General features: G+C 49.2%; 1 protein-coding gene across 1 annotated transcript in view; it reads left to right on the top strand.

The window, feature by feature from the left end:
- The first annotated feature begins 9103 nt into the window (after positions 1-9103).
- Positions 9104-22486, top strand: part of LOC119405144 (zinc finger MIZ domain-containing protein 2) — a 155101-nt gene continuing 141718 nt past the window's right edge. The window contains exon 1 of the mRNA XM_037671971.2: positions 9104-9195. The gene's annotated coding sequence lies outside the window, so the exon portion shown is untranslated. The remainder of the gene's footprint in view (positions 9196-22486) is intronic.

The following is a 22486-nucleotide window of genomic DNA, read 5'->3' as shown; positions in this document are numbered from 1 at the left end:
CCGATTTTGCCTTCGTTCTCAAAATGCGATGGCCGAAGAATAAATTGCCGGCTCGAGTTTGAGCCGCGTGCGAAGCGGCGGAGGCGGAATTAAAGTGGGTGGAGCTAGAATCCGAAGAGACGGCGAGGGGAGGGTACCCAATAGAGAAGAGGTTGTGGATATATCTTGTTAAAAGCTAGATGTCTCAGGCGCACGTTGGCGCACACGCGTCTTGTTTTGCATCTTTTGCTTCAGCTCAAAGAAAAGACGACGGCGGGCCGTTTGCCGACGAAACTCTCTGCTTTCGACATCGGCGTCGCAATGCGCTGGCGCTCTGTGCCAGCAAAAAAAAAAAAGTGTTCACGGATCCCTCGACAGAGGTTGCGTTTGATATTGATGTTTTCAGTATATGTTCCCCGCGTTCTTTGCAGCGCGTTTTGCAATCGATGGGGTTTCGTTTTCGCTTCGATTTTTCGCCTCGCGTGCTTTGTTTGTTTTCTTTCATTTTTGTTGTTTAATGAACTCTTCTAATTTCTTAGTTTTTGTTTTGTTTTTCTCCTACCACGTCGAGTGAATTTCGAATGGCACACAGTGTCTTTCGTTCTATTTCTCTCTTCTCGTATGAAATGGTTGCGCATGGGCCCACCAATTCGCAACAGCTTTCACAAGCGTATAGGTCGCAGATGCACGCACACCTTGTTCACCGACGATTGCGCGCTCGAAAACCCTCCTCACCCACAGCTAGCGCGCACCAAAGAAGTAATAAATAAGACAAAATAAATTTTCTCTCCTGGGCTGGGATTTGAACGCGGGATCACCCCAGTCGAAAAGCGCGTGCCTTGAACACTAAACCACGCGCCCATTTTTTTTTTTTCTTTGTTACAGGGAAGGAAACCGTTGCACTTAGATTCACATTTGAAAAATTGATAATCAAGCATATTTAAACACAAATCAAACACAGGAAACCAGTCGAGAGTGTCACTAGAGCGTTCTCATCAGAACGTTCATATATCCCGCGTATTTGAATTACTTGTTCCTGGAAGAACGAAACAAGGGGAACCTTAGGGGCTCCTTTTTCGTTGTTAGACACAACATTAGATTGCGGAGGTTCAGCATTTCTGTCTTCGATCTTGCTCTCCATAGACTATGCAGACCAATAAGAAAGATTGGTCATAAGGTAATGTGCTGTCCTTTGTAACGTCAAGGTGCCTAAGATTGAGAGGGTTAAGTTTGAAGTGTTTGTTTCAGTGTTCGATGCAGAACATCCCAGAGGACACTGCATCACAACAATCAGTAAAAAAAAAAAAAAAATCCCCTAATCCATGCTTGCCCAATGCGAACGAAACTGAAGCATATGGGTTCTACCAACGATGCAAAAAATGTGCAAGCAGTACACTTGCTATGGGCGCCTCACTGAAATATTTCGCGTTGGCGGACTAAAAGCGATCTGCTGGACAACGCGAAAGGTCGATATCATAAATTGCACGTTTCAGCAAAATTCCGACATTGAGAAAGTTGAATTCCTAACCCGATCGAGTTTCCATGATCGCGTGATGGTCCTTTCGTTGGGCCGTTCTACAGGTTAATTAAGAAGTTTGGAAGTTAAACATAATTAATTAGTTAAAGGTAAAATAAAAAAATAGCCAGAGTATCTCGACACTAGTGGAAATAGCATGCGTTCAGTTCAATTCGCTTCCGACGCGCCTTTCATTTGTTAAAGCCTTAGTTCTAGCCCCGCCACGGTGGTTTAGTGGTTATGACGCTCGACTGCTGACCCGAAGGTCGCGGGATCGAATCCCGGCCGCGGCGGCTGCATTTTCGATGGAGGTGAAAATGTTTGAGGCACGTTAGGTGCACGTTAAAGAACCCCAGGTGGTCGAAATTTCCGGAGCCCTCCACTACGGCGTCTCTCATAATCATATCGTGGTTTTGGGACGTTAAACCCCAGATATTATTATTAAAGTCTTAGTTCTAGTTACGTGGGACAACCTGCATACCAAATAGCGGACGCTTTCACACCGCAACGTGGGTTTTCAACACCCGTCGTGTTGATTACCTCTTCTGCACGAACGGAACATTATTCAAGTGGTCGTGCAGTTGTTTTGATGCTCAGAGGAAGAAATGGGTCACATGAATGGAAATAAAGAATATTTGCTAGTGTTTGTGTGTTTTAAGCGCATTAGGGTGCTCGAGAGAGCATATGCTCAGTGTTGGGAGATAACGCGCGGATAGAGTAATTAAAATTCTCTCTCTCCGACATGACAGGCACTTATTAAAGATCATAACGCGCTTGTGAACTCAAATTTGCCGATTTCCAGATGCCTGTTAAGCGGTTGAATTGGCGATTTTTCGTCTGCACGTTGTTTCCCCCCCTCGAAAATCTATTTCGGACGAATTGGATAAGTCGAAAGTGATAACAACGAAGTGACGATGGACACGAAGAAAAAGTAGTATATATCTTTCTCTCTCTCTTACATATTATGCTTCCATTACTTGAACACATTTATCGCGTCCACGCTTATTGCGGCGCCATTTAAGCGCTTCGTCGCGTCTTCGAGCTGAATATAGCAAAGCCCGTTATTATATCTCCTTCTTATCAAAACAGGCGGCAAGTGGAAAATGGGGAGAAAGGGACCGGAAGTATTCACCGATATCTATAAGATAAAAAGAGGAACAGTGCCCTTTATCCAATAAGGAATCATCTGCTTCGTTACGGGACACAACTGGCGAACAAAAAAAGAGGAAGAAATGTGGAGCCATTGCGCCTATATTTAAGCGCGCCGCGCAGCTACGTCGAAGCGCTTCGTGATTTCGAGAAAAGTCGAAGAAACATCACACGTGAGGAATGGAACGCTCCGGGAATGTTATGAGCAAAAGAGACGGGAAGATATCGATCCTCGCGCGTTTTCGCAATTGCTTGTAGATATATGTATACTGTTTTATTTTGTTTTATTTTCCTCCACTCCTCGCGTCTCCCAATCGTTCGTTTCTCGGTCCCATCTTTCGACTAGATTTTTCGGAGTTGCGAGCGCATGTATATATGTGTATGTATTGACGGTGCGCACTCGGGAAACAGTTTTTCTTCTCTCTCTCTCTCTCTCTCTCTCTCTCTCCATTGAGATACTGAGCCTTGTTTTTTGCCACGCGCCGCCTTCCAGATATATTTTCGCTCTCTCGCGAGCGCGTGCACCTATGTCGCGGCGAGGGTTCGTATGTTTGTCGTGTATATTCGAGAATGACTCTCTCCCTCTTTTTTTTTTTCCCATTGCAGCCATCTTCTCTTCATTAGTTTCTTGCAGGTGCCCTCCCCTTCGCGATTCCGTTTTTTTTTTTTCTCCCTTTCAGACATACTGCCGGCGCGCCGAGCATGCACCTCAGGTTGGAACCGCAGCCCATTCGTGCGCCATTTTTCCAACCCCGCGCATGATCGACGCCGCGAGAGAAATATTTGAACGGTGGAGGGGTGAATAGCGGAAAAGGGACGAACGAAAAGAAACGAGAATGACGAAAAAAAAAAAAAAAGAGGAAGGTTTCCTTTAAAAAGTAAAGAGGCCTCGAATGAATGAGAGAAGAAAGGGGTCGTTGGGGAGCTCGGTGCATGCGCGAGTTTTCGTGTGCGGTCGGATTCGAGCGATGCGGCGTCCGTGATCGGGGCCGCTTGGCGCATTGGAATCGCGGTTTCGTATATATGTGCGTATAAGTGTGCGCGCGTGTTTGGTCGGGCATGCACGTCTGAGAAATCCCATCGCCCCCTCACCGAACCGGGCTACCGTTTCTTCTCGACGAAATGGCAAGCGGACAGCGCGTGTTTTCAAAGCAGCCGGGATATACCGGGCCGTGCGCTCTTGTTTCTCCTCCCGAAATGGCTGCACGTCTTTTCGTTATCTCGTATGCCTCGGGCACCGTCGCTGCTCTTTCTTCTCCAGTTTTTATCGCTCCGTATATGCCGCGTGGCTCATGGGCAGCGCTTGGCCCGCGGAGAAAGGCTCAGGGGCCGCTGGGAACGATAGCCAAAACGACCGGCGGCCGGGGCTTTTGATCTCGGCCGCAAAGGCCGCCGGCCGGACGACGGCGCCTTCCCTCCCGCCTGATCCGCCTTGGAACAAAACGGCCGAACCCACTCCTTTGCCGCGCCCGGCGGCTGCGAAAAATTAACGTTGGAACGGCAGTCGTGCTTTCCACCACCTGCGTATAAACTGTCGCCCCCCAGTCAACTGTTGCACCGGTTTATCGGAATCGATCTCAAGGGCCAGTGGTTCTCGCAGAATGTAGTACAGACGATGTTTCTAGCGTGGCGCTGTATAGTTTCATTCAGTTTCTTGAGTGCACATACGCAGGGTAATACATTTTTAGTGCAGAAAGTACTGTAGTGGGACCTTTCATGATGTTACATAAAGCAGCAGCAGTAAAACAGCAAAAACAGCAACAGCAAGCTAAACAGCAAAAATGAGCGCGTCCATTCGCTGCTCTCTTTAATTCTGTGTCTTTTGTGTTGATGCGTATTTTCACGTACTGTTAGGTTATATACGTTTATTTTTGGCTTGTCCACTGTGCCCAACCTACACTCTATCTAATGTTGAATTCCAATGGCGGAGTCGGAGCAAGCTTTTCTGCTCCTTTAGGAGCAAGTGTGTTTCAATGTCAGAGTGAGGGCGAGAGTCAAGCGTTCCAATGGGAGAGTCGGAGTGGATTCAGAGTGTGAGTCACTCCATGGAGCAGGAAAAGTTGCTCCGCCAAAATCGGCGGAGTCGACCGGAACTCGGCGTGACGTACTTTCTTTAACACGTTTGCCTGCTTGGGGTCACTGCCGCTGTCGCGTGTTGTGATAGTAATGGCGGACGACATGGGCGTCTGGGCAAATCGTGCGGCATTGCTTCCGCTTATCGATAGCGACAGCTCCGAGTCAGAAAACTCCAGTTCCTGCACGAGTGATTCATAGGATAGTGATAGCGACGCTGAAACTGGCGCGTACGAGCGGGAATTCAACAGCGGAATTAGCAGAATGGAATAACTGCACACCAGGTATTCTGGGCAACTCAAGCACTTCCGCTTCCTTCTTGCTCCCATGCTTGCTCCAGTGGCGCGGGTTGTGTTCCAATCGCGGATTTGGAGGCATTTCTCTACGCCAGAGTCGAGTGCTCACTCGCAGAGTCCATCGGCTGCTCCGACTCTGCCATTGGAATTCAACATAACCTATATACGCCCTCTCACTCTCACCCGTGGTCTCAGGCCATTTCAGCTGTCCGTCATAAGATGAAGCAATGACGAGCCATACGCAGCCGCCCCTTCAACTGTGTAGACATTTTTCTGTTTAGATATTACTACTACTACTACTACTACTACTACTACTACTACTACTACTACTACTACTACTACTACTACTACTACTACTACTGCCACCACCACCATCACCATCACCACCTGCTGCTGCTGGAGGTTGAAGGTGCGTGGGATAATCATTTTTTCGCGATAGCACAGAAGAGCTACTATAGCCCCCCCCCCCCCTCAGGTTATAGTCAATAGAGTGAAGTGATGGGTGAAGGTGACATGAGAGAGAGAGAGAAGAAAAGACAAAAAGACGAGTGAAATGAGATTTGCCTTTATGCTGCTGTCGCTGCGTGACTCTTTTCTCGTTGGTGGCGACAGAAGCGTCGTGCTCGAACAAGTAAAAAAAAGAAAATCACGTTGAGCAAGGAGAGCGGCATACTCCATCGCAATGTCGCTGCGTCTCGACGGCCGGGCCCATCTCGCTTCCTGAAAACAACCCAACTCTCTCGAGTCTGACTTTTGCAAGAAACCAGTGAAGAAGCGAGGCGCAGACTGTTTGCGCAAAAGACCATTCAGTTCAGGCATTCCCGTGCCTGCACTGGGCGAAACAGAAACAGACCCCTTAAAGTTTTCGTTCTCGGGCGACGGAGACAAAAAAACAAGAGTGAATGAGTTAGTAAGAGAGAGAGGGAGAGTGGAAGGGGAGAAATGCCTTGGAACCCCATTGCATTCGCTTGGAGATTGCAGTCTCAAGAAAGTACCTCGGCTTTCCCATTTGACTGGGGAGTGCGCAAAGACTGAAGGAGCGGAGGAGCGCGCTCGGGGAGAATGGAAAAGCGAAGAGCCGCAAAACAAGCAGAAAGATGAGGCCGGCGGGCAAAAAGAGAAGGGACGCAAATCCCAAAGCGAATAGTGTGGTAACTGAAGTAAGCACCGGAGCTAGCCTGCCCGCCGATTTCCAAGGACTGGCAAGAAAAATGAGAGGGAAAGAGAAGGCGGAGAGAGGGAGGATGCACAGACGCAGAAATAAAGGTGGGTGGATGAGAAAGGCGGCCTTCTCGCTTGCCTTCCAGGCCTGGCTGGAAACAGCTTTGGTCGATAACAGGACTCGGTCTGGCAACCCCGTGCCACAGGGTTGCTCTCCCGCGCCTCTCGATTGCATGACCGAAGTGGCTGGATGGCGCTTACTTGGCCCGCTGCTGCACTCCCGACGAAGAAAGAAAACGGACGAGGGAGAGAGAGTGAAATAAAAAAGGAAGCTGGTTGAGGAGTGGGCGGGCAAGAGGCCGAGAACGCGGGTAGTCGACACGGGCATAAAAAAGGCTCAAACGGCGAAGAAACAAGGCAATGTTCACAGACAGCGTATCGATTGGGGAAAGGAGCCGACGCCCGGTCTTCCTTATTTCGCTTTCTTTCCCTTGGCTTTACTTTCATCTCGGCGCTGCTAAGCTCATTCTTCTTGTTCCCGGATAGGGAAACCTTTCTGGATTGGCTCGGTCGGCGTCGGTTTAGCTTGTCTTTGTCTTAGGGCTTCATCCTGGGCTCGAGACGGGTGACTACGGTTGTGTGAGTTTGTTTCTGGCTCCCTTGCGGCGGGAAGATCTGGCGCCTTGGTTTCGCCCCCTTTTCGCCTCTGCGGGGCCGGCTGCCATTACCTCCTCGCCCTCTTATAACGGTGCCCCTCGCGTCTGTGTCGTGCGTTTCCCGGGGGCCGGAGCGACTTCTCGACGCTACTTGCCACCGATCGCGTTTTCCCTCTCGGTGGAAAGAAAGAATCCGGGACTGCTCCCTTGTTGCTTCACGGGGTGCCTTTCGGGCCCCATCCTATTTATTTGTTCCGGTCGAAGCGGCCCACGTTGACCGCTCTCTCCGCGCGCCTTCCTTTCTGGCTGGCTGCTCTTCGGGGCCCCTTTCAGCGCTCGCACTTGGAGTGGCGCGCACTGCCTCCCGTCGGCGGTCGACTCCTTGCCCAAGGCCTCTCTTGACCGGTACCCGGGCCTGTGTCCACTGTTGGCTCCCCTCGTCGTGCTGAGGATGGGCACAAATACCGTGACTGGCTCAAAAGTCGACAAGGGGACGCCGCACATTCGGCGTCAACTTCACTCCATGGCTGTCACTCTATCCACCGGCGTATAGAGTCGGCTTGTATCTCAATGCCATTAGGGATCACTGGTTTACTCATCATTAGGGCACGCTGTCCCTCACTCTGTTGGTGTTTTAGGGACAGAAAATAACAATAAAATGCTTTATAAGAGTAGAAGTTTGGGCCTGTTGGTGATGCATTGCATACTTGTTAAAGTGAAGAGCGATAATCGGGACAGAAAGGTGAGCGCTCCCTCCGTCTGACTCACCTCTCTGTCCAGCTTATTGCGCTTCACTTTACCAGTTGAAATGCTTCCTCGGGGAAAGTGATGATGGTTTCGCTTCAGCCACACCGTCAATGAATATTACTATTATTTCGTATTCAAACTTCGTACTGACAAAAGGCAGAACAGGGCCTTGTCAAATGCAACTTTCGCGTTGCCGCGGTACGCCGTGATCAGCGAAATAAAGACCCGTGTGTCATACGCAAGCATTATATACACATAGTCGAAACTCGATACAAAGAAGTGCTGTCAGCGAAGAAATTCGTTATATAAAGAAATTTGTTAAATCTTGGTTTTGATGTTTCAGCAGTTAAACAAAACACCGTGGCTTCCCAGGTCATTCCTGGTGACAGTACTCCATTAATAGCGGCCTGTACACAAATTACTGCAAGAGGGTTGTGCCTAATTGTGGGATTAGGAACGGATTAGGAACGCCGGCTGCGGTGCATATCGCGCCCAAGGCAGAGCATTGGCGCGACACGCGGCGTCCGACTGTACGCCACAGTGTGTCTTCCGAGATTTGCTGCCTTTACTGCGATCCACTGTTACGATCGGGTTGCAGCAAGCTACCTGCACCTGACCTTATTGACGAGCGTCTGGTACTCCGATGTGTGGGCGTCTTCGCGCCCCGTGGCGCGGCAGATGGCGCGTGGGTGCGCGCGATTTGAATTCGCGAAGCTCGCCCTCTGGTATTTTCGCTGCTCGACCGTTTCTCGCTAAAGCACGTGTACAGATGACTTCAGCCTCTTCCGAGTTCCTTTAGAATTTTGCTAAAATTTATGGTCACAGAGGCTCCAAGCACTAGCCTGAAATAGGCAAAAGCTTTGCTAAAGTGCGACGAAATTACTTTGTTAAATAAAGAGAGAGAGAGAGAGAGAGGGGGGGGACGTGTTTTTCAGTTTTCATTTCTATAAGAAGCGTCAAAGAAATATGGCCTGTGAAGCTCGGGATTGTTGCACCCTTGTAGCTTCAATATACGAATCAAGCATTCACCATCATCATCATAATTTGAAGTCGCGACTTCTGCAGGGCAAAGGCCTCCCACAGACACCTCATATCAATGACACGTGTCCCGTTATAATCTTTAGGTGCGCGCCTGCGCGCTTTTCACGTCTGAAAGAACGAAGCACGAATAGTCAACGTATATATTTAGACATTGATTATGTTGCCTACATTCCACGTAATCTACTGTCGGCTACCACGTGTGCATGACGGCGAAGTATCGATAGCGAACACAGCTTGTAGCCATGTTTGGTTGGCGACAGAGCTGTTAGAAAGAGAGAGAAGAAAGTCCAACGCATTAGTGGTACACCATGTCCGTACGTCGGTTTAAGCTGTCTATAATGGTTTCGACAGGACGCAGCGGCGAACACACAAACATACGATCACCTTAGCGTCCTCAGTGGCCTTAAAGGAACGTTGCACCATTTTATGCTATACGGCCGTTTTTGAAACTGCGATGCGTCCCGCTTTCCTTGCATGTGCAGATCCTGTCCGCGCAGCCGCAGCCCACCGAGGATCCTGGAAAGGCATGAGCCTGTAGGGCGATCAAGGCGCCATCGTTGGGTACGCGGTCCAAGCTGTAAGTACACGCCTTTGCAGCCCTGTCTCGCCTCTTCGGCTATATAGTGATATGGTTCGCATGCGCAACTGGCCAGAATCTCGCAGCCGAGCCTTGGGTGACTGCGGACCAATTGCGTCGAGCTGTAGAGGGCCAGTGTAGAGGGTCTGCTGCAAGCGGCTGATTGATACGGTATGGTGAAGTAGCGCATTTTTGACGAGCACAAATGGGACAAGAGAGACACGACACTCGCAACTAAATGTATTTCACAAAATACTTTATATATATATATATATATATATATATATATATATATATATATATATATATATATATATATATATATATATATATATATATATATAATATGCACCCACGCACCCGCGAGCGCCGCTGAAATGAAATAACAGTTAAATGCATTATCATCAAAGAGCGAAATTCGTGCACAGTCAAGCGATAGGACAAGCTTAGACGCTTTAAAAAAATATACCCGAGGGTAATAACAGCCAGATAAGATGTATTGGTAGAAACTTGCACGTGCTCAAAACGGGAGTGGAAATGAATAAGATGGAGGAGTGCGTGACAGGGCTGCCGCAGCGTGTCATGTCTGCTGGTCATACAACTCACGAACGGGAAAACCATTACTTATTAGCTATAGTTCGGCACGTTGAAAGGCCATAAAAAGTGGCATAGCATTTTCTTGCCTGAGAGCAGCCTTAACTAAGTTAACTTTTCTGTTTTCTGTACATCTTTTGTTAGTGACTCGCGGCAGAACTTTCGCAGCCGTCATATTGAAGAATGGGTCCCTGCGTCGGCCGTTTTCACAGGCGCCACCTGAGCGTGTATATACTGTAAGCGGCACATATAACTTACATAGCCGGAATAAACTCCTTCCTTTGACAAGTTTGTTCAACTTGTATTTAGATTACGCCACAAGAATTTGCTTTATTTATATCAGAAGCTCATTAATGAATTATAGCTTGATCATTTTTTACTGCTGGTCGTTGAAGGTACTTAACAGCTTTGCGAAAGTACCACTGCGGAAAAAAAAAAAAGAAGAAGAGTCCATGCAGTAATCGAGAAACTGCGTCGTGGTCTCAGCCCTGAAATCCTGTGCTTCGCAGTCCGGACTTGTCCACGTGCGACTTTTTGTATGCTCATTTAGCTTGAAAACGAACGTGGCTCGTTGGGGCGAAGTTTTCAGCCACACCAGACATATGATCGGCGGCACAAACGGTTGTTCTTGATAAGCTCTCGCTGGTGGTTGCGCAGGTTGCCCCAGGGAAATAACTAACCCTTCAGTTCCGTGCACGTGTTGTCGCTTAAAGAGTACTCGCACGACGAATATAAACGTGGAAGCAAGGCCAACACGGAGCTTCACTACAGAACAAAAAAAAAAAAAAAAAAAAACGAAAGCGCTCAGCTCTTAACCGCATGCTGTCTAATGATTCTCGGTGTGATTAACTGAACCGGTTGTGCGCCACGAGTTGGTAGGTTTTCACTCCGCGTTGCAGATAAAGCGGAAGGGTCCCGAAAATAAATTTCTCTCCTCCCCTTTCTTCTCCATGCGCGGAAGGGCTTCCGCGCACTTGTCGACACGGATTCGTCCCTATATTCCGTTTTGAAGATTCGTGGTTCTCGCAGCACTATTTATTTAAGCACTGTCGACATTGTCGAGGAGAACGGCGGCCTCAACATCCCATCAAACCGTTTACTGAAGCCGCGCTGCGCCGTAATGTTTGCACCACTCAGTCTTTTGAATAGCCATTTGCGGGCTTACGGCTTATATTGAGTAACATCGATGGCAGTACACGGTCGTCAGCATCTGGTCCCTTAAATCGATTCTTCTAATACCGCGGGATACAGAGCTCATTGAGAGTTTTTATCTATGACTGTTGTGTTACTGCATTGGTGTTGGTGTGCGTGCGTGTGCTTTGTTTTGGTGCCACTGGTTGGCTGGACATTAAGCGACCGGCACGGGAAAGGCCTTGCCGATGAATCTAAGTGAAACGCCTCAAATGGTGGCATACACGCGTTCCCTCCCCATTCTCCGAACCTGACACCAACTTTATCCTCACTGCAAACGTGTTGAATGTGATCAGCAGGTATACACGCAATACACAGCGCGCTATCATTATAGCTGTCTTCGCACAATTAGCCCTCATCTGTTTTTTTCTAATGCCTCATTGCAGTCGGCGAAGTCGAGCGTGCTTTGTCTACTGAAGAATACGATGAGCCGTTTCCTTTACAAAGCCATATATGGAGCAACCATGCTAGCGCCTCCAGCATAACGTTCAAACGTGTTGTTCTCCACCTCTGTTTCCGAGTCCGAAACTACATCGCCGTGCCCGACTTTTCCAAATAGTTGTGATGTGCCCGAAGCAGCAGTGCACCGCGTTATATGCGTTTGCCCCCACTACGCGCGCGAGCGCTTGGCAGCTTGTTTATCAAAAGCTGGCAATCGGCCGCTGTTCACTGGACGCGCCAGACTCTAAATTGAGTTGCAGAGCCATCCGCGTAACTTGCGTTCCGGCCCGGCAAGGGTCCTCATGACTAACGGTTGCGAGAGGGCCATTTGTCAAGTGGCCGTGTTTATACACGCCCTTTGTCCTCATTGTCAGCCCTCGTAACATCTCTCGTTCCCGTATACCCCAGGCTGACCTCCGTCGTGACCTAATTTCCACTCCCGTTTCCTCCTTTCAGGATGTTAAAACCTAATTTTTATTGTTTCAGTTTTTTTTTTTGACTGAACCAATATTGATCCTGCGGTCTCCAGTAGCGATTATACTGTGTCAAATTCTCGTATATTTCGCATAACATAAAGGGACGCTAAAGAGAGAAAAAAATAATTGAGCTGCGTTGGTAAATCAGTCGTCCGCAATACCAAAAACAGCGTCTCTTACCGCGTCAACACGCTTAGTGCGCCAGAATTAAGGGACGCGAGAACGAAACACGGGCGCGCGCCCACTTCTAGTTCCCATACTTATTGCTTGCCCATCGATTCTGACCCTGTCCTGCTCGAGTCTATAGCCATACTTCTGTCGGTAAAAATGGCCTATATTCTATTTTGAAGCAGCCAAATGATCAACTTGAGAATTTCTAAACACTTTTTTTTACTGAAACGCAGTGGTCGAAATGCGAAAGGTGCTGCGAAATTCGTGACGTCACACTGACGTACCGGCCTTGAGGGTCCGGCGCGAAATAAAATTTAAAAAAAAAGGAATGAAACAGCATTCAGTTTAATCGCGCGAAATAAAAAAAGTAGAGTTATTTAAGAATACTTTATCAAACTAGACTAATTCTGCGTTTCTCTTTATTGTGTATTTATTTATTTATTTATTTATTTATTTATTTATTTATTTATTTATTTATTTATTTATTTATTTATTTATACATGACCCGCACTGTCATTCTTGGAATTATTACTGAGGTGAACAAGGCACTGTAAAATAAGTCAGCAGGCCAGCTGTGACCACGTCTGTTGTCAACTTATTCCATTTTACAATTAACGGTCCTCGGAAACCTATCTTTTTGTTTTCTCTCGCGTGTCGACGTGTTAGCGCTGTTTCTTATTTGTTTTCTTCCGCGTACACTTGTTCTTGTGCACAAACGCGTGTCTAAAACGCGAGGAGACGCACGTTTTGGCAGCGAAATGTTTCATTCCAGTTCTTTCGTCCATCCGAAGACACCCGAACGGAGGGAAGGACCGATCAATACCCGATGCGATATTCCTTCGTTAGTCGGCGTGCGGCTAACGCACGTTTAACCATACGCGACACATATATTGGTGCGCACATACACGCGCTGGCTGCGCGTGTATGTGCGTCCGTGCACGCGCGCCACTGCTGACGGCCAGTGACGCGACGGCCGGTCGACGCGAGCGCGCGTGCAGTCGGCACGGTAGCGTCCTTCGAGGTCGGGGAGGATTGTGCGCGGCCGCGGCTTGTTTGCGCGCGCACGCCGCGGCGGCAGCCCTGAAGTGCGCCGCGGTCGCGCTTGAACGCGGGCGGCCACCTCCTCTCCCGCGCGCCAACGACGGACACTTTGCCTAGTTTCACTTTCCGCCCGCGCGTCGCTCTGTTCTTTTCTGCGCTTTTTTTTTTCTTTTTCGCGCTCTGTCGAAGCGTTAGAACAAAGGTCGTTCCAAGGACAGACGTCGAGGACTGTCGCTGACGGTTTGCTTTTGACGAAGCCGGGTTTTGTTATTGGGTTTTTACTTCCCCGTGCTCTCCTTCTTAAGTTTCGTATAGTAATAACTGTTGGGGTTTAACGTCTCAAAACCCCACGATATGATTATGAGAGACGCCGCAGTGGAGGGCTCCGGAAATTCTGACCACCTGGGGTTCTTTAACGTGCACCTAAATCAAAGTACATGGTCACAAGTTTCGTAAACGAATTTCAAGAAAAAAATTACAATGCGCAGAATTCTTCTGAAGCAGCCCGTTTAGGCGAATGGTGTTTTTCCTCGACAGGGGTGGTTTGGCGAATGACTGTCAATGCTGTGTTGCTGGAAATTTACTCACAATTAACGCTCGACGTGATGTTAGTCGTTCGTTTGGATACGCAGGGCATCTATACACAAAAGCGGTTAGCCCACCAGATGGTGTCGATGACGTGTTGCTAAGTAATGATTCCATCAAGAACGGATGGAATAAAATGATGTCGTATTGTTTCCCTGCCTTATTACAACGAAGGAAGAAACGCTGCTTGACGAAGAGGATGCCTTCATAATTGGCATCAATGAACTGCGTATACGCACAGAGTTTGCACGTGCTGCAAAGCACACAGCGTGCACGTGGTGAGGTATACGAAACAAGCAAAGGTGAGTACAAATTTAGACGTTTCTACGAAAAAAAAAAAACTTACGCGGAGCGCTCCGAAAGTTCACCGGACGTCGACAGCTGCTGTGACAGTGTGAAGCTATGCAGAGTGCACAGGTTTGTACACTTCAACCGGAAAGGTTGTGCGCGAAATTAGGCACACATGAACGCGAAGCGCGGTTAAAGGACAGCCTTTAGAGATATTATGTAGGCTTTGAGTATATATCGACTTTACTTGGCCATATATAGGTGAGCGATGTCAGAGTATTGCTGCTGATAATAATTGTTGGGGTTTTACGTGCCACAGCCATGATATGATTATGAGAGACGCCATGTTGGAGGGCTCCCAAAATTTCGACCGCCTGGGGTTCGTTATTGTGCACATTAATCTTAAACCCTTTGCCTCCATCGAAATGCGGCCACCGCGACGGTTCCATCCCGCGACCTTCGCGTCAGCAGTCAAGCACCATAACAACTAGACGGCGGGTGTCTGAGTATTAGTACCCTACATATTGCACTTTAGCATCTTAAACACTGCGTTTGCGCTTTTTGTACCGTCAAATCGGCATTTTTCGTAAGTGTGTGTGCTTTATGCACTAGCATGCTGACAGGGCGAGCTTTGTTCTTATAATCCCGTATTCAACGCACAACTGGCGTTGACGAAGCGATTGCACTCTATAGTTTCGGATTAGTTGACGTCTAAGTGATGCACGTGTATGACCTCTGGCTTGTTATATTGTATTTCGCGCTCTGATATGCTTTAACTTGCGGACTCTATATGGTCTGCAGACTGGTTTGTTCATATGGGGTTCAGTAAATTCCCAAAGAAACTCTGTCACTATATATGAGATATGTTGCCCATACCTGCAAAGCTATTCAACGTGTGCCTAACGTGCACGACTTATGTTGCATTTCTCCGTCATTGCTGGCTGCTTCTGCAGCCAGGAATCGAAGCCGCGCCCTCGAGAACGGCAGCAGATTGCCGGATATGTTCTGAAAGCACATAGCTTATATAGACGACTTTGTGCGCACGGCCTGGCGTGTGCGGAAAGCGTGATCGCGAAATTTGTCAGAACTGTCATTTTCTGGTGACCTGAGATGTCAACCCGTTGAGTCATGGGTTTGCTGTTTAACCGCTCGATCATGGTATTGACACAGTTTTACCGCTTTCGATCGTCTGGTGGTTCGGAACTTTTTTGTGTCTCAAGATACCTCAAACTGCCGGTGGTGCTCTAAGCATTTTAATCAACACGCGATGACACTGAAGCGTCGTCGTGGGTTGTCGCCTTTCTTGACAGCGAACCTGCTGTGTGACGTAACGGTGATCTAATATTTCGGGTCGCATCACTGCCGACAGCCGCTGATGGCGCGGCGCCCATGAGCATGCATAGTAACGTACGCAGCTCCCTTGGCTTGGAACCCGCATCAAGATACGAGTCGTTTTATTTACTTGCACCTCGGCTTCATTCTATGGCGTTAGCACCTAACGACATTACGTTTCTCAAGGAACACATTGGAAGTTGCCTCGTGCCAGCCCGAAGTTGAGCGTTGGCTCGAAGGTTATGAGGCCCCAATAAAATATAAAACTCATTTAAAAAGGAGGTAGTGGTTCACGTTAAGAGTTGTATAGCATACATATGAATGAAAGACGGGAATCTCGAGGGCTAGGATAGGATACATATGATATCGGAGCACACGTTTAGTAAAGATAGGGGTAAATGAACTCTCAGGATAATTAATGAAAATTAATTGGGTGCGTTCACTGAGAGAGTGGGTACGTGGCTATGTGGGTATGCGCCATCAAGATGACGCATACCCACTACAGAACAGTCTTCTTTCACTGATCAGTCGACTCATTACTAAGCACTAGTGCATCATCTCAGTAGGGTGTGAGGGAAGGGCTGACGTCACTCTATAGTGTGCGCCGTGTCTCCCTTTCCTCCAGTGGCGATCGCGTCGCGCGCGCGCACCCGGCGCTCTCGTTTTGTCCCGCGACCTGCACGGTTATACGTCAGCGCCAGGTGACGTGTAACGTGCGCTCATCATCATCATCGCGCGGCGCACCTCGCACCGGCCTCCCCTGCGTGCGGCGCTCGCTCTGACAATGGTCGAGCTCTGAGCCCTCACTCGTATGTGCCGGCGCCCTAGGAATGTCGTCAGTTAGTGCTCTGGGATTCGTGCGACAAAGGACGTGCGCTTGCTTGCTTCGTGAATAATGGAAGTGGACGACAGTGAACAAGCCGGTCCTGGTGGATTGTATGAGTACACTGAATCTATGCAAGTCGACGACCAAACATTGAAGGGGTGGAGACACCAAATTTTCAGGCTATAAAAATCCTGCTGTAGACTTCTGTATGCAAGGACACCCAGCACGAAGTGTTGGACATGGCAAACGTTTTGAATATATTTTAATTCGCTTCTAAAGTGTGCCTAAATGCTCATTCACGTGATCGAGACCCATCGCTAGCGCGGCTGACACCGACGTCACTGTGCAGGAAGCGTAACGAAAGCTTAAGTGCATATTAGAGTGACGTGCAAAGAGCGGTGATCCGCAGCTCCGCCGCACCGGGCAAGCCAACGTTGGGAAAGCCAAGAGAGCATCGGCTGCGAACGTTACACTCGTTTTAAGTGCGAATGCACTTTATAAGCGACCCTGTGTCCGCCGTCCCATAGCAACGGCGCGAGCAGAGGAGAGGAGCGTCTGTAGCAACGGCGCAGCGACGTCACGCCCCACGTGACTGCGCGCGCTCCGCCCTCCGCTCCGTGGCTGCGCGCGCCCCGCGCATTGCCTGTGGTGATGCAGGCCGGCGGCGAGACGCCGAACGAAAGCGTGCGAAGCGAGCCGAGCACCCCGAAGCCGATCTGGCGCGGGGACGCGCGATGCGCGAGCGAGCACGGGCCCTCGAATTCGATTGGCCGGACGCGCGCTTCAAGCGAGACTTCCTGGACCGCAGCTTCGGATATAGCTGCGCGGTGTGCGATCGACTGTGGTTCGACAACAACCTGAGCCCCATCTCGGGCGTGCGCAACGCCGCCAACAAGTTGAACGCGTTGCGGGTTCTTTGGAACGAGTTCGGAAGACAGATCATCATCATCAGTGAAAGTGCTTTGCACTTAAAAACGGCCAGACCTCCGTGGGTCGGCTGGCGCGTGCTCTCTCGCTGCCGTCTCCTTCGCTCGGCTCTGCAGTTTAGTCGTGCGCGCCGCCTCATAGCATCAGCCCGTGCTTCGCACTTCCTCATACTCCCCTTCGGGGAAATGTTTTCTCAGCGTGTTGCCGAAGTTGCCAAACTTGCTCGCATTTTGCCAAGTACTTCGCATCGTCACGCGAACCTGCGAAAGCCGCATTAAAAAAAAAGTTCAGTTTGTCCGCACACTTCTTTGCTTTAGCATACTGGGCTACCGTAGCCGTAAACGTGAGAAACCGGATAGGTGGAGCCACCTGGCGGCGCTAAGATGGACCAGGCGAGCACAGAATTGTTGTTGCAGAAACCTAATGTGTTCTGCTTCTCTGCTGGTGTTAATTCTCGGCAGCGGCATAGTTCCGAATGCGTTGCCTTTTTCAACATTTTTTCACCACGGTTACACAGTGAAAACAAAGTAACGCACCTATAATTGTGGGCGCACAAAGCGTCACGAGATGTCGATACCATGGTCCGCTAACACGGTACTCCGCAAACAACTATATTAAAACGTTTTTTTGTGGTAAAAAAAAAGAAAAAAAAACTGCAGGAGTGAGATTCAGCGAGTGTTGAAGGCGTCCGGACGGATGCTCGCGTGTGCGAGCGAGAGCAGACGATGCAGCACTGCGAGCGTCACAGCTTTGTGGGCCCAAGTGTTCAAGCTTCCTACACATTGACGTCACTGTCCAACTCGGTGTCCAGAAACCGAGGCCTAAAGTCGTTCACATAAATAAGGCGATATTAAATTATTTAGCCAGAATATATAAATCTTGGGGCCTGTATCGTGCTTCCTGAAGCAATAAATTAAGACACGTTTGCAAAAAAGAACGCGTATGCCGCAAATCTGACGTCACCACAACTTTAACCTGAAGTCTACTAATTCAACGAAAAGTTCACCAAACGCTACAGGCTAGCACCATTAAAGACACTTGAATGGAACGTTAAGGTCGCCGTCAGGTATTTGTCAGGTACTTACAGCGCGAAAAAGAGAAAGCTCTCTCAATTAATTTGAGCTGAGATAATTTTCGACTATATATTAGGCAGGCACATTCGTATAGCTGTCCGGACGATGATATACAGAACACAAGTAGGCCTACTGTTTTGTCGATTACGAAGTCACGGTGTCATACTTTTCAAAGTTCGTCATACGCATTGCTGACAGCGATGCTGTAAGGCGGCGCGCCCGTCATTCTGAATGTGCCCTTGTGTTGACAGTGGAAAAATGTTATTAGCGACCGAATGTATAATAATGTATGGCGGATATTCTTTTGAACACTAGGCACCGACTTCGCCGGGAGCAACTGTACGATACGTTGGCGTATCTGTCTACGGCGTGTGATAAATATTAAGTTTGTATATGTCCTCTCTAACATTGTAATGAATGTTCATTGTTCGTTTCGTAGTTACAAGCGGATGATTATAAACCTAAGGAAGCACGTTGTATAGTAAGCTTAGAATCACCACATTGCGCCTCCGGAGTATGTCGCGCGGGTGTAGCGAGTGTTTTTCATCTTTTTCTTTTTTTGCCATTTCTCCTTCATGGCTCTCCTTGACGGCTTGAGAAATTTAGTCGTTGGAGCGAACACGAGTCGTCAAAGAAACGAACAAACCAGGAGCACTCTGTGGGGACCCTCGTGTAGATGCCGCGACCACGCTTCCTCTGCATTTTTGCGCTCGAAACTGCTTGGTTGGTCTCGTGCAAATGCTAGCGACACTTGTTGCATATCAATCAGGCATGGATCAATCGATCGATAAATAAATAAATCAGAAAGTTTGGCTCCCGGCTCTTTTTTAGCGTTGGCGCAGCCGCGCGCAATGGTCGTGCTCGGCCGTTTTCTGGCAACCGCATTCAGTCGTCCTGCTGGTGTTGCTGCTGGGCGCCCCGCAGCATCGGAGGCGCCTTTTTTCTTGTGTGCGTGCGTGTGTGTGTGTGTGTGTGCGTGCGTGCGTGCGTGCGTGTGTGTGTGTGTGTGTGTGTGTGTGTGTGTGTGTGTGTGTGTGTGTGTGTGTGTGTGTGTGTGTGTGTGTGTGTGTGTGTGACGCTTCGTACGCTCGGGTGACACCACTTTCTCCTTTCGTGGGTGGCCGTCGTTCCGATGCCATGCAGAGCCTTGAATTCATGCAGAGCCAGAACCGGGAGGCCGGTTCGTCACTGCAGGGCCCCATCCACGGTACCATTGTGTCGGCTGACCTTCTTCGAGGTCTCGCGGATTTCCCTTGCCCATCAGTAGAAAGCACTGCCCCTGCGATGCCGTCCCAAGGGGGGTGCAAGGAGGAGGCATCGCGTCAGTCGGTCGCGTCACCTTCGGGCGCCGCTTGTCGCGAGTCGTGGCGAGAGGCGCCCACGCTCGTCGCCACCGCCGCACAGAAGTTGCACCGAGACATGGGCACCACGCGCGTTTCCTGTGCAGATGCCTCGGAAGAACGGAAATTGCCAACTCGTGTGTCTCTCGCACTATTTTTCTTTCAGTCAGGCTCTTTTCTCCTTTTTCAGTAATTGTCTTTGGTGAGCCTTAGCCAAACCCGCTGTGTAAAGCGCTGGACACATGGTGCGAATTCGGATGCGATTCGTCGTACGGCTGTTCGTGCCAACAGCCGCATCCGACAGACGCCCAACAGGTTCCATCAGCGTGCGGAGACGATTCGCACGCCGCACGGGCATCCAACTTGCTGAATGTAGCCGCGCGGCTGCCGCGTCGGTCTGACGGCCGCAGCCAATGGTAGCGCGGGAGACGCCTGACGTCACGCCGCTAGTGGCGCGTTTGTTGCTTGTTTGTTTGTTTGCGCGTTTGTTGCACTACGTTCGGACGGCTCCGATCATGAAAAACGTTGGTTAAACTTTCTTTCTGACATCAAATAACTCATGACGTTTGAAGTGTGTCATTTGTGCAAGGCGGCGCCCGTTTCCGAACCACTAGCGAGATATCGAGCCGTGATGGAAGGCCACTTCGCAGCTAACAGCCGCACAGGCCGTCTCGGCGAACCGGCCGACTTCGCTTCCACCGTTGCTCGTCAAATCGAGGCCTACGAGAAAACCAATTGCGCATGTAAACGCGTGTCATCAGCGTAAAAGTTTTAATCGTGTTGATAAAAATAAGTGCTCGACGATCAGCTCGCGTTTGATCGCGAACGGCGCTAGCGACAGCGTCCGCCTTGCTAGGCCTACGCTCGGTGTCGTGACAGGCCTACTCTCGGAGTCGCGAGTGAATGCGGGCTGTTGAGATGTTTGTCGCTTGCGAAGGCGTAGCTTTATTGGCAATGTTCTTACAGAACGAAGCGTGGCTGCGTAAGGTTGTTTGTTTTGTAGTCAACGAAGAGGATGCGATGTCTTCCGAGCGTGCAAGCCGGGGTGCCGTGTGTGGGCGGAGCCTGTGCGCTGATTGCTCGTTCGCCCCATGTGTCCTGAATCGCCGTATACCGCGTGCGGCGTCGCACGTCGGATCTGATGCCGAATCGCACCATGTGTCTAGCGCTTAATGCCGATATTTTCGCCGGGCTTTATTCGCACGTTGGTGCTCTCAGTAAAGGAAAGTGGAAGGATCATTGAAAACATCGCTTCGGACAAAAAAAAAAAAAAAAACGACCAGAATAGATAGATAGATAGATAGATAGATAGATAGATAGATAGATAGATAGATAGATAGATAGATAGATAGATAGATAGATAGATAGATAGATAGATAGATAGATAGATAGATAGATAGATACGGCCGACGAAGTGAGGGTGGATTGCCCCCCATTCGCGAACAAGTTGATACGCCACTGGCTGTCGGTAGTTGTGACAAAAGAAGCCATTATCATGAAACGAAACATTAAGATCATCGCACAGTGTGACCACAGCGCATAAGGCAGCGAGAGCGCACCAGAGCAATGATAAATGGTTTAAAAAATACGATATTAGAGGCAGGCGAGTGAAACCGGTTGCAAATTGCTGACAGTCACCTTGCGCACTGGAGACAATTTTTTGTATTATAATTAATTAATTTGTTAATTAGGGCTATTTAACTAAATTGCTAAATATTGACTTTAGGCAAGAAATGCGACTTGCAATGCTCGAGAGCGTCTTCAGACACCCCCATTGCATTATTTGCGATAAAGACAGCCTCAAGTATGCCATTTTTTCCAAGCTGTAAAGAAAGCCCACGAAATACAAAAAGAACCACGTGACTAGCGCATTCGCGCGCAGCGAACGTGCTGCTCCCCGCCGTGGTTTGAGCGAACGAAATCAGCTGCGGCCGCGACTCGCCCGCTCCGTTGCAGCGGTAGGCCTCTAAGTTAAAGGGGCCATGACACCCAATTTTCGATCATAATTCTTGTTATATAGGTTAATCCTTGTGCGTTCACAAACAAAGTGGCAAAATTTTAGCGCATTTGGTCGAGCACTTAATTTATAATTGAATATTTTTTAAACACGCGAGCGGCCTGAGAGTCGGGTAACACTGACGCACTCACAAGCCGTGACGTGACGAGCTGCTTGCTTTGCGCGCGTTTGCATTCCGGCGAACGATTTTGTTCCGTGGTCATCTGCGCGTTCAATTGAGCTTTTCATCTTTCTTCAGCTTGGCATTGAAATTGAACGATTTTCAGCGGCGGAAACTTTTGCAGCAGATGACGTCACACACACCATGGCAAAATGGCGGTCGCCGGCTGTGGGCGGGGTTTATAGCCGGCGACTTCTAGGGCTCATTTTGCACTGAAACATTCTTTTACCGGCCAATTTTTAGATACGTATAGGTATAATAGACTCTCTACTTCTATTTTTCGCTGAAAACCGCAAATTCTTGGGTGACAGTGTCATGGCCCCTTTAACAGTAGTTTCTTGGCCCGCGCTCGCTACAACTTGCACCGTCACGCACGCCAACTGGCTGGCGCGGGCCAAGAAACCACCGCCATCTTATCGGCCTACCGCTGCAACGTAGTCGGCGAGGAAGAACAGAGCCGAGAAGGGTCTCTAGGGCTGCACCATCCTGTCTTTACATTTGAAATTCCGTTTATGCTGATATGTAGCTTTGAATGGTGGTGTAAAATTTACAAGCGCTCTGAACGGCTGAAAACAGTGCACTCTAATGACTCTGTGAGTGCGCTTTTTTTTTTTTTAAAATCTGCTAATTTCGTGCGTGGCGCTGCCAGATACGGAGGAAGGGAGACGGCACGCCCCCTCTCCCTGAATATGCTTTAGCAATCACCTCCCCCCCCCCCCCCCCCCCCCGCCTCCGCCCGTCCAATTAATTGTTACATGCGTTGGTTTGACGCTGGCTCTGGTAATACGCGAAGCGCGTACAACATTGGCTCAGCTATACCGATTTATTT

This window comes from Rhipicephalus sanguineus, chromosome 1 (genome assembly GCF_013339695.2).
Source record: "Rhipicephalus sanguineus isolate Rsan-2018 chromosome 1, BIME_Rsan_1.4, whole genome shotgun sequence".
Lineage (NCBI taxonomy): Eukaryota > Metazoa > Arthropoda > Arachnida > Ixodida > Ixodidae > Rhipicephalus > Rhipicephalus sanguineus.
This window is presented reverse-complemented; position numbering and strand designations above follow the sequence as displayed.